Source organism: Mastomys coucha, unplaced genomic scaffold (assembly GCF_008632895.1).
Source record: "Mastomys coucha isolate ucsf_1 unplaced genomic scaffold, UCSF_Mcou_1 pScaffold14, whole genome shotgun sequence".
Taxonomy (NCBI): Eukaryota; Metazoa; Chordata; class Mammalia; order Rodentia; family Muridae; genus Mastomys; species Mastomys coucha.
The window spans coordinates 109,673,241-109,684,057 of NW_022196896.1; the positions used below are offsets into that span (position 1 = coordinate 109,673,241).

General features: G+C 41.3%; 1 protein-coding gene and 1 pseudogene across 2 annotated transcripts in view; one reads left to right on the top strand and one right to left on the bottom strand.

Moving 5' to 3' along the window:
- Nucleotides 1-10,817, bottom strand: part of Pid1 (phosphotyrosine interaction domain containing 1) — a 227,047-nt gene that overhangs the window by 124,186 nt on the left and 92,044 nt on the right. The gene's annotated exons all lie outside the window — the stretch shown is intronic.
- LOC116088924 overlaps nucleotides 6,394-10,817 on the top strand; it is a 22,735-nt pseudogene continuing 18,311 nt past the window's right edge. Inside the window, exon 1 of the transcript XR_004118077.1 lies at nucleotides 6,394-6,419. The product of XR_004118077.1 is annotated as an argininosuccinate synthase pseudogene (transcript). The remainder of the gene's footprint in view (nucleotides 6,420-10,817) is intronic.

The window sequence follows — 10,817 nt, forward strand, 5'->3', positions numbered from 1 at the left end:
CCCGCCACACCACACCATGTATCTGCCTCCTTCACCACCCCACATACACCCCCTTCCCCTGTTCTCCAATGCCGCATTTTTTTTCCCTCCTCTCCTCTATTTTCCTCCTCTAGTTGGCTGCTGAAGTTTACAGCTTTCAAGGCTTCATTGATTTCTTTTAAAATATATTAAAATTGTCTTTATGTTTCCAATTGAATCCATTCTTAAATTCTTTCAGTAATGAGACCAAGGATCCTGAAAGGATATGCTGTTTTACTCTGTATCAGAGCATGACCATTAAGGGACTCCAAAATTTAAGTAACAAAAGTACTTATAAAAAGATGAACAACTTCAAGGGAGCCCTGGAAGTCAACTAAAGCAGTTCTCATTAGCTAACACTGGGGAATTTGAGAACCAATAAAAATAATCAATAAACTATAATAAATATCAATGCACAATGCTAATTTGAATAATGCCGCGGGCAAACAAAGTTGCAGGAAAGAGAGAAGGTGGAAAGGAAACAGGGAGGGATGGAGGGTGGGCAACAGGGAGGGATGGAGGGTGGGAAACAGGGAGGGACGGAGGGTGGGCAAGAAGAAGAAAGGAAGTCAGTCTTACAAGAGAATCAAGACTGTAAATACACATGAAGCAATAAATCTAAAGTCATCATTTAGCAAAACCTACAATTTTTAGACCTGTCATTCAAATGGGATGAAAGTCAAGATCTTTCCATTGTCTTTAAAAATCTCCCCCGATGTATCTACAAAGCAAACCTGTAATGTCTACAGAACCTGGAAGACATTACCTTCCAGTGACAGAGCAACCACCTCCACAAAGAGACATTGTGTTATGACTTGCATCTTAATGCAATGCCCTAAAGTGGACGTGGCACCTTTCAGGAGCATCCTTTCCCAGCTGAATAACCTGAGCTTACCCTTTATAAATTACAGCTAGGCAGAGGTACTGCAAATAATAACAGGTAGAATTCTTTAAAAAATTTAAAGATCAAGCTGGTGAAATGGCTCAGCAGTTAAGAGCACTGACTGCTCTTCTGGAGGTCATGAGTTCAAATCCCAGCAACCACATGGTGGCTCACAACCATCCAGAATGAGAAACAAATAAAAAAGACCTATGGGCTGGAGCAAGCATGGAGGGGCAGAGGGAGGAGGAGCAAGCAGGGCCAGAGCAAGAGGGAGAAAGAGAAGGGGGAAAAATTAAAGATCATAAAGAGAAAGAGTTTAAACAGTTTCCCTATAATCGGGCTACAAAGCCCTCACTAGGTGTCACAGGTTAATAAATTTTAAAAAATCTCAGATCTAACAATGGGTCACTTTTTTTATAGTTGTTGGCCAGAGTAGACCAGCTGATCCCCATACATTACAGGCTATTTTCAATATACTTGACTGCCCTATACAACTTGACAGAAAGACCCTACGGCTGCATACACCACATACTTCTGTTACAGAACATGAAGAAATCAAGTTAGTACTCACCTGGAAGTTTCATCCCTACTGACTAGCTTTCATGCTGCTGGAAGGTGCTGTGCACAAGTTGGAGAGGAAAACTAGCCATCAATCATATGCATCTGTTAACTCCGTGACAGTAGTGACTGACAAGACACGCCAGCTGGTGTGACAGTGGCTCAAACGTCATAGAAGCAACTAACAAGATGAAACTCCTATCTGTCACCATTATTAAACCCAGGAACCTGTGGCTAGCCCTGACATAGGCCATAGGTGACAACCTAGAACTATTCTTATTATTACTACTAAAGGGACATGATATGAAATGGATTCCTAACAACTGATTGTCAGAACCATAAACTAGTACATCTTCAGTCTTCATCATCAAAACGTCTTTATGGAGTAGAGGATGGTCAATGTGTCTAAGAGAAGTTATTATTTACTAATTCGTAGACTTTTTCTTATTAATACAAAGAAAGCAATACTTTGTCCTTCTCTCCACATCCTAGGTAGAAACCAGCAAAACTCTTATTTTTAATAAGTTAAAAAACAAAGTACATCTAAGAATGTTTGGAACATACACAGTAAATGTCCTGAAATGTACATCAGTATCCTCTATCAATTCCTCAAAATCTAAGTTTATTCAGCTAGATACTCATATCTCCCTGGATGCCAACCCATATATGGTATGGCCAGCAACCCTCCCTCCTCCACCACCTTTTCCCACAGACATTAGCCCTAGCTTCCTTCATAAGTTAACGTAGAAATGTAGACCTACAACCCTCTGGGGAGCTTACACAGTACTAAGAAGCACTTTCCAGGTGACTCTGGGAAACTCCTTCATTCCAGAAAAAGAAAGTGAATCCCAAAGAAGTGAGATAACATTTGAGGCCATGCGTGGCTGAAATGTACATCCTGTATAGATGATGGCAATCTCGGTTCTTAACCAGCATGCCCTCCTAGGTCTCTTCTGCTACCTCTACCTAAAGAAGACGAAGAGACTGTCACTTTGTCCTTTTGAACTGCCTAACAGACCTGATCTTGTGGTGCTAATGCAATTATAGTATGAAATAGAAGGCATTAGAACTCCCACAATACTAGCGCATCAAAATAGATGACTGTGGTTAGGGTCTGTATTCTTCTCTGAGTCTTTGTTGACTTCTCATAAAACATTTCTTTAAAAATTAAGATATTTACATGTGTGTGTGCATGTGCATGTGTGTGTGTGCATGTGTATGTGTGTGTGTGTGTGTGTGTGTGTATGTGTGTGTGTCCGTTACTACTATAGGTATAAAATGACCACCATGTGGAGAAAAGTATCAGGATATTGAGAAATTCTGGGCTCTGACATGAGAATGCCTAAAAATGTATCTGCTCTGCTTTTGTTAGAGAATTATTGGAAATGTATACAGATACACACACAGAGATGCAGACAAACATACACATGCACATACAAATACACATATGTACACATAGAAACTTACACATCGAGACTCATAGAAACATATACATACACATACACATAGACACATATGTAGACACACACTTATACACACACATGCTCAACATACATACATATGTAACACACACAGAGACATACCCAGAAGTCTTCATCATTTCTCTTCTGGACAACTACTTAGAAATGTCTCGAAGCTCAGATGCAAACATAAATATAAGCTATTCCTGGGCTGCTGGACTGCTTGTAGGTTTTTTTTCTCTCATTTCTTTTTGTTAATTTGTATTTTCTATCCTTTAAGAAGCCAGTGCACATGGATTTCATGCTAGTGCCACGAAAGTTATTTGTGATAGAAGCACCTGAAGCATGGATATAGATTCCCATCCACGTCACTCTTTGGTAGAGGAGAATTTCATAAAATAAAAGGCTGCCTTTGAAACCCCAATCAAAGCAAGGGCACAGGGAGAAAAGACATAGTATGCTTGTCTTCCGCTCAAAAAAGTGAGGGCTCTGGGCAGGGAATCAGGACAAATCTGAATAAACATATTTAAAAAAAAAATGAAAAGGACACAAAACAATGCAAGCTTTAGAGATCAGACCAAATATTATGAGCTTAATATCCAGACACCTTCTCACATTTCCCCAAAGGACTTGGTTTCGGTTCCCAAGAAGAGCCTCAAGGGCTCTTTCCCATCCAGATTTCAAAGGCTTTGCCTCATGGTCACTGTGAACACCCTGCTCATCAGAACACACAGCGCCTGTCCACCAGTGCTCTAAACAGGAGTCCATTTCTAGTCACATACATCTGGGGTTTCTTCTATTTCATTTGTGCTAGGTGAGACTTGTGGACCAGGCTATGCAGGAATGAGCATCGTTCTGGCAGTTTGGAAGGAAACCAAAAATCATTTTGTCCTTGGGCTTCAAGCGGTCAGGAAGGTAACATGCCAGCACGTTGGTAAGCCACAGAGTTCACTCTGATGGGGACCCAGTAGAGGGCATGGTCCTGCAAAGTCATCTATAGAGGATTTAATTGCTAGGCCTGGGGCCTTTAGAGGAGCTTCTGCTTTTAAAAGTAAAAGTTGCTCACATTTTCAGAAACAGCAACTCTACTTTTTTGCTGACAGTCTTCTCAATTACCAAGACATTTATTACATCTCTGCCTTCTCTCGCCTTGTGGCTCAAGCAGAGCCAGCTTCTTCCTTAACTTTTAGCTGGATTGTTAGCAGACACAATACTTCCTATTTTCATGGCGAGAACACCCCACAGTTCTGTTTACCCACTGGCTCTTTTTCATCTCTCCAGTCCCTAATAAAATAGCTCATGATCATGACCAAATGAATGTTTAATAAGTAAGTGAATAAACATGCGGTTCAGGAAGAGTGCAATCATAATGTTAAAACAATGTCTCCATGCAAACACCATCCAGGTCACGCCATTCCCCTCCCACTTCCTCTCTTCCATTTCTTTGTTGCATAACTCCATTTAGAAACCACCTTGACAACGTGTTCGCTTCAGATTTACAAACAAATACAGAAAGGCACTGGATGGTGCCGAAGACCCTATGCCATGGGATCCAAGCAATGGCTACAACATGTTTAAGTCCACTGAAACCTCACAAATTCCCTCTGACAAAGCAGGTTCTGTTGTAGTACAGAGAAGCATGCATAAGGAGCAGGCTGCCTTGTAGCTGGTCTTTCTTAACTGTAGCAACAGTAACAGCCGCCATTATGTCAGCCAAGAGCTTAAACTACCACAGCAGTGAGTAAATGAGGAAGTATGTGCCATCTTAGGAGGGAGCTTTCTGACTTCCTCCGAACGAAGTGAGTGTCGGATGTGCAGGAAGAACTCAAAGCACACATAAAATATTGGCAGGTGCAGCAGGTGACAGGAAGGGCACAGGAAGTCAGAAGCCTGGAAAACAATTATTTGAAAAAGTTTTTTGGCAAAAAAAAAGGGGGGGTGGGGTGGGAAGACCTTATACAACAGAATACCAGCAACTGGTTGGTTTAAGCAATACCTTCTCGTCTATTGAGTCTAGAAGTTTGAAGTAGGAAAGCAGGTGTCAGCAGGACCATACATACTCACTGATGGCTCCAGCTAACAAGCCTCCCCTACTGTCCGTCAGAAATTCCTAATGTATCTGCTTGTAGCTGCATTGGTCCAAATCCATGTCCATTTTTTTTTCTGTGTATTTGCACATTATCTTCCCTCTGTATCTAGCTCTGTGTCCAAATGTTCTTTTTGTGAGGAGAGTAGTCATGTTGGATTAGGATCCTTGTGAATGACCTTTCTGTAATTTCATTCCCTCTTTTCCACCTATTTCTCCAAATACAGCAACATTACCATGTACTAGCATCTAGAATTTTAAAACACGTGTCAAAGGTGGTGGGCAGAGTTAATCTTGGAACAGAAAGGGGAGGCAGACCCTCCAAAGTTGCACACTTATCTAAGCAAAGATATTTTATTGCGTCATCATCCTTCGATATTGCTTGTTTTCACTTCTCATGAATCTAACTAAACCTAAATATTCAAGAGGAGATGCCAGTGGAATTAGGCTGGCCTGAGGAGGTATGAACTTAGTAGGTATAAGTTCTAAGCTACACAGTCACAAAAAAATAAAAATGGTTCAATATGCAGCACAGGCTGCCAACAACAGCATTACTCTGTGGTTAGTTGGTTTATTTCTAAGAGGTTATAAAGGCCAAGAATACATAACACCTGTCAGGTTTTATTACCAACCCCTGTATCTCCCTTGAATTAACACAATAAAAAGCACACCTCTTAAATTCCCATGCTGGGTTTTAAACCAAATTCATTAATCCTCTTACTTCCTTGAGTCAGCCACCTCCTTGAGGCACACACTAGGTTGAACACAGGACAGATGTTCTTCCTGCTTTCCTAAAGCAGAACTTCAACCAGGGATACTGACATAGAGAGTCGTCCCTTTCCAAACAGAGGTCATCCATCCTCTTTTCGAAGATCGTTTTAATGACAGAGCACAAAGGCATCGCAGAGCCAACACTATTGATGCCCTTGCCTGCGGGCCTAAGACTCCTTCCAAAGCCATGGGAAGGAGATTTCACAGAATTCACACCTGTGGAGTCCTCAAGCAATAGATGGGGAAATGAGGGGACAGATTCCCACCTCAGCAGCCAGGCACTTGGAGTAACTTAGCTCTGAGTTAGGGAAGGTAAAGTTTTGTTTGTGTGTGTATTGTTTTAGTCCCTATATTTGCGAGTCTTTTGCTAAGGGTCACACTCCCCTTGCATCTGAAGTCACAACATCCTTTCCATTGTTTTTTTTTTTTTTTTTTTTTTTTTACACATCCAGTTCCTTCATTGGTTCCAGTGCTTCCTACACTGAACACACATGTATTTGAACTTGATCCTTTTGCTCTGCGACTACTTCAGGAAGACACCCAAAGTTCACTGTCCCTCCTCCCATGTTAACTCAGGCTATGGAATGTTGATTGTGGGCATTTTGTAGGTATGTGACATGGAGTCCCAGGATGTTACTATCAGGTAAGTTAGGAAGAGGAGCAAGCTTCTTACAGCCAGCTGAAAAGCTGCTATAGAAGGGGAAGAGGAAGAACCACAGGTGTAAAAGAACGGATAGTGGTGTTTGACTCCTGGAGTTGGGTTGGAATCACTATGGAAGAGAAACAGAAGAACCTGTCTTCAAAGTTATGTAAAGAACATTCTCAAATTTTCTTACATTAGTGGTCCTTTCAGTTGAGCCTTCATGGATGCTTTTCACCTCAGTCACCTCCCCAGCTCCCATGAAACCGAAATACTACATGTATGCTTTACATATTTTTTCTGTGTTACAAATACTCCCATTATAAATCCTAAAATGCTTCTTACCCTTAACCAAGAACTAAAATGTATACTCACTGAAAGTGTATTAAATGATAACAAAAAAGCAATACAAGATAAGAAACACTGTGAGAAATACCATGGGTACTAAACTAAACTAAACTAAAGGGGAAAGAGGTCAATTGAGTTGTAATTGATTTGATACACCTATTAGAGAGGGTATCTAGGTCCCTTCTAGTGCAACCAGTGAGCTGGAAATCCAGTTACCATGTTATGATAAAACTCAAACAGTCCCCAAAACAAGCATACAAAGAGATTGACCAAGATATCCCATCTCAGGTCCTCACCAACATCAGCACCAATTCACAGCCATGGAAAGTCATTTTGAAAGGCAACTATTACTCTAAAACACCACTAGTTCTTGAAGTGGCCATCTTGAAGCAGACCACAGATGCCTTATTGAACTGCTCCAGCTGCCTCCTGGAGGTTTGTCCAGACTAAAGGCTTCTGGCACAGTAAAGGATGGTTGACGTAAGTAACCAATTTTAAGACTGATTTGAAACACACCAAGAAAACAAACAAACCAAAAAAAAAAACAAAAAACCAAACAAACAAAAAAACCAGGGCATGCTTGTAAACATTACTCAAAGCTAACCAATCCACATAGTAGGTCCACTACATATTTACCCCCAGTCTAAAGTAGGCTTTGTTCATTGATTTTCATATGTCCCATAGCCTAAAGCTTGAGCAGACACTGAATAAACAAGGAGTTGGTTATTAACACCAAGTCACTAATTAGGAAAGGTTCTTTTTTTTTCTTGTCAAATATAATTTTTTTAAACAAGGTTACTCTTGTTAATGATCCAATTAACTTGTAAATAAAACCATCCCAGGTTTCCATAAACAAGACTACTATATTTCCAAGAAACAGGAAAAAAAATTGATAAAGACATCCACATATAAGCCACCTTTAAAAAGTGGACCAAAAGAGTAAAATATAGGGTGGGAAACAGACTCAACACCATGACATGTGGGGAAGAGGTTCTTACACATCCCATCCTGGGCCACACTGCTCCTCTCTTGAACTGCACTGGTTTTAAACAAATGAAAGTTTCTTCTAAAACATATAAGGCTCTTATTCATTATGGTGCCTGTCCTCCACATTTAATCCCATGCTGACTGGGAACAGGACTCACACATCTATGATTTAGAATCATTAGGATGTGTTATTTTTATGGTATTAGTGGAGTTTGCTCTATTTGCAGCCACAAAGATGGGTATAAGAAAGGCGGGTGCACATTCCCCGATAAAATCCCCTACTGATTGCAACAGAGGGGAAGTGCGAGAGCCCCTGCTCCCCACCTCCCACCCCCCTACCCTACCCCACTCCCAGTTCTGTGACTTGTTAAAGTGGATTTAGGCATCTCGAGGCCTGCTGCCTCCCCTCTTCCGCTTCAAATACAACCCTGGCTTCCTGAACTTATTCCAAAGAGTAACATCTTTTCAAAGCAGCAAATTGAAAACAGGTGCACAGTTAGCATGTAAATTTAAAACAACTTTTACATTTCCTTAGTTGCAGGCAGCAGGCTCATAAAATCTGGATTTCAGCAGTTTAACCTGAAGTTCCCACAAACTTAAAAAAAAAAAAAAGAAACCAATTAGCAAATTAAATTACAAACAAGAAAGATAAAGAAACTGGACTTCCCACCAGAGAATGGCATTAGTAAACAAACCCTATTCCCAAGCAAGGCAACATTAATTGGTTCCATTTGGCTCAGCTCAGTCACACGCCCATCTCTCTGTGCCCTGGAGGCATATGATTTTTCAAATGCCTTCCCAGTGCAGCCTTCATTATATGTTATTTCACTTAGGTGTCCAAGACCCCCGCATTCAATTGCCCACGTTCTAGAAAGTCTCACAGAGTCTGGTTGACATCGGGATGGCCAGTGATGCTTCATAGTACCAGATCTTTTCCCATGATGCCTTGTGTAGATTAGTTGGGTTTTACTTCAACTGTTCTGGCTGGATATCTGCAGCTCTTACAGCATCCCCTGCTGTTTATGTTTTAGTTAATCTTACTACAAAGAAGAGAAAGACACCATATAACTCTTACAAACACACACACACATACAAATATTTCATTTCTATATCTTCTTGTTTTTATCCTCTCTGATCAAGCAATTATCAAAGGTAGCAAAACTGTCCAGCATGGTCCAGAAAGAACCCAAGGTAGCTTGTTTATGAATAGCTTCACTTCTGATGGATAGCCCTACTTCACCGTGGCTGAGCTTAAATTCCCTTCATGACCTTGGAAACCGATTTAACTCCTCAAACCTCAGTTTGCCATCAACAGACAGGGATGACCATAAGATCGGCTACTTGTAGGGCCACATAAGCATGGAGCAGGTACAATCCAGCAAGCACATACCCTGTCCTAGAATTAGCAGAAACTAGTGAGCAGAGAACCTCAAAAAGGAATTAAAGAGTTCTATATACAAGTATTCTCTTCAATAATTTTTAAAAGAAAAATACCGGGGTAACAATTTTTTGTGAGTGGTGATTATCTTGTTTCCCTACCCTTAATCTTCATTGGAGAACTTTGAGTTATTCTAGCCCTCTTCAAAGTCTAGGTCCTGCATTCTGTGGTTCATCTTCTTTACTAAGTCGCTATACATAGTTTTTCAAAAGGAAGAAAGAGCCGGGCAGTGGTGGCACAAGCCTTTAATCCCAGCACTTGGGAGGCAGAGGCAGGTGGATTTCTGAGTTCGAGGCCAGCCTGTTCTACAGAGTGAGTTCCAGGACAGCCAGGGCTACACAGAGAAATCCTGACTCAAAAAAAAAAAAAAAAAAAAAAGCCAAGAAAGGTAGAAAGAACAGGCTGTTCATGCATGTGTATTTCTTAGTTGGATTCAGCAAAATGTATTTTATTAGATATAAAGGCATTTAACCTTCTCATATTGAGACTGGATTTTATCATCTCAGTGGTAAATACTAGAAACAGACTGGAGGTAAGACTGTCCTCACAGAATTCAGAGCAAAGGATCTTGTGTGATGGAAAAGAGATAGAAAGAGGTAGGAAGGAAGGTGCAGAAACAGTTGTACTCACGGAGTAGGAGTCAGGGTTGAGGAGTAATCAGGGCACACACTTGCAGTAATCAGGAGAGGAGCCCAGCTGACTTCAGAGTGAAGCTCTATCTGATTTCACAGAGATAATGGGCCCAACCCTGAACCAGACCCTCTCTGAAAAGGTCAGATGTGAAATCATGGTCTAAAGAAATTGTGTGTGCGCCCCCTTTGACCCCTAGCTCACTTTCACTTCTCTGTTTTAGGTGTGTCGGGCAATGGAACAGACTCTCATTTTCCACCTAGCCTAGGTGCCAAGACCCAGCAAATCTTACCAGTGCTGTCTCTCCTCATTCACCCTGGGGTTCCCCTAAGCAGGGAAAAAGAAAAACTACTGGCCAATGAATAGCATGCTCCTTTTCAAAAGAGCCTGAGGACCAGGAGCTAAAATGGTTTTTAGCAACCCTACTGAGTGATCAGAAAACAGAGCCCACCATTCTGACCCTAGGAAGACATTAGCAGACATCCCTGGCTACTGCTGTTTATCATCACCCAGACTGCTCAAAATTAAGTAGTGAGGGGAGATACCAAAGAGAGAGACAGAGAGAGAGAGAGAGAGAGAGAGAGAGAGAGAGAGAGAGAGAGAGAGAGAGGGAGAGGGAGAGGGAGAGGGAGAGAGAGAGAGAGAGAGAGAGAGAGAGAGAGAGAGAGGGAGAGGGAGAGGGAGAGGGAGGGAGAGAGAGAGAGAAAGAGAGAGAGAGAGGGAGGGAGAGGGAGAGAGAGGGAGGGAGAGAGAGAGAGAGAGAGATAGAGGGAGAGAGAGAGAGAGAAACTAGTGGGACTGCAGGAGACCCAAACGGAAATTTTAGATGAAAGATACGCTGAAGTTTTATACCGCTTATAAAGACATAACATCTTTTAGAAAATATGGAGTGCTTACCATTACTAACTTATTAGATATTGTATTTTTCTCTTTGCTACAAACTCAATCATGCAAAATTCCAAATTCATCTATCTATCTGTCTCTCTCTCTCTCCATAT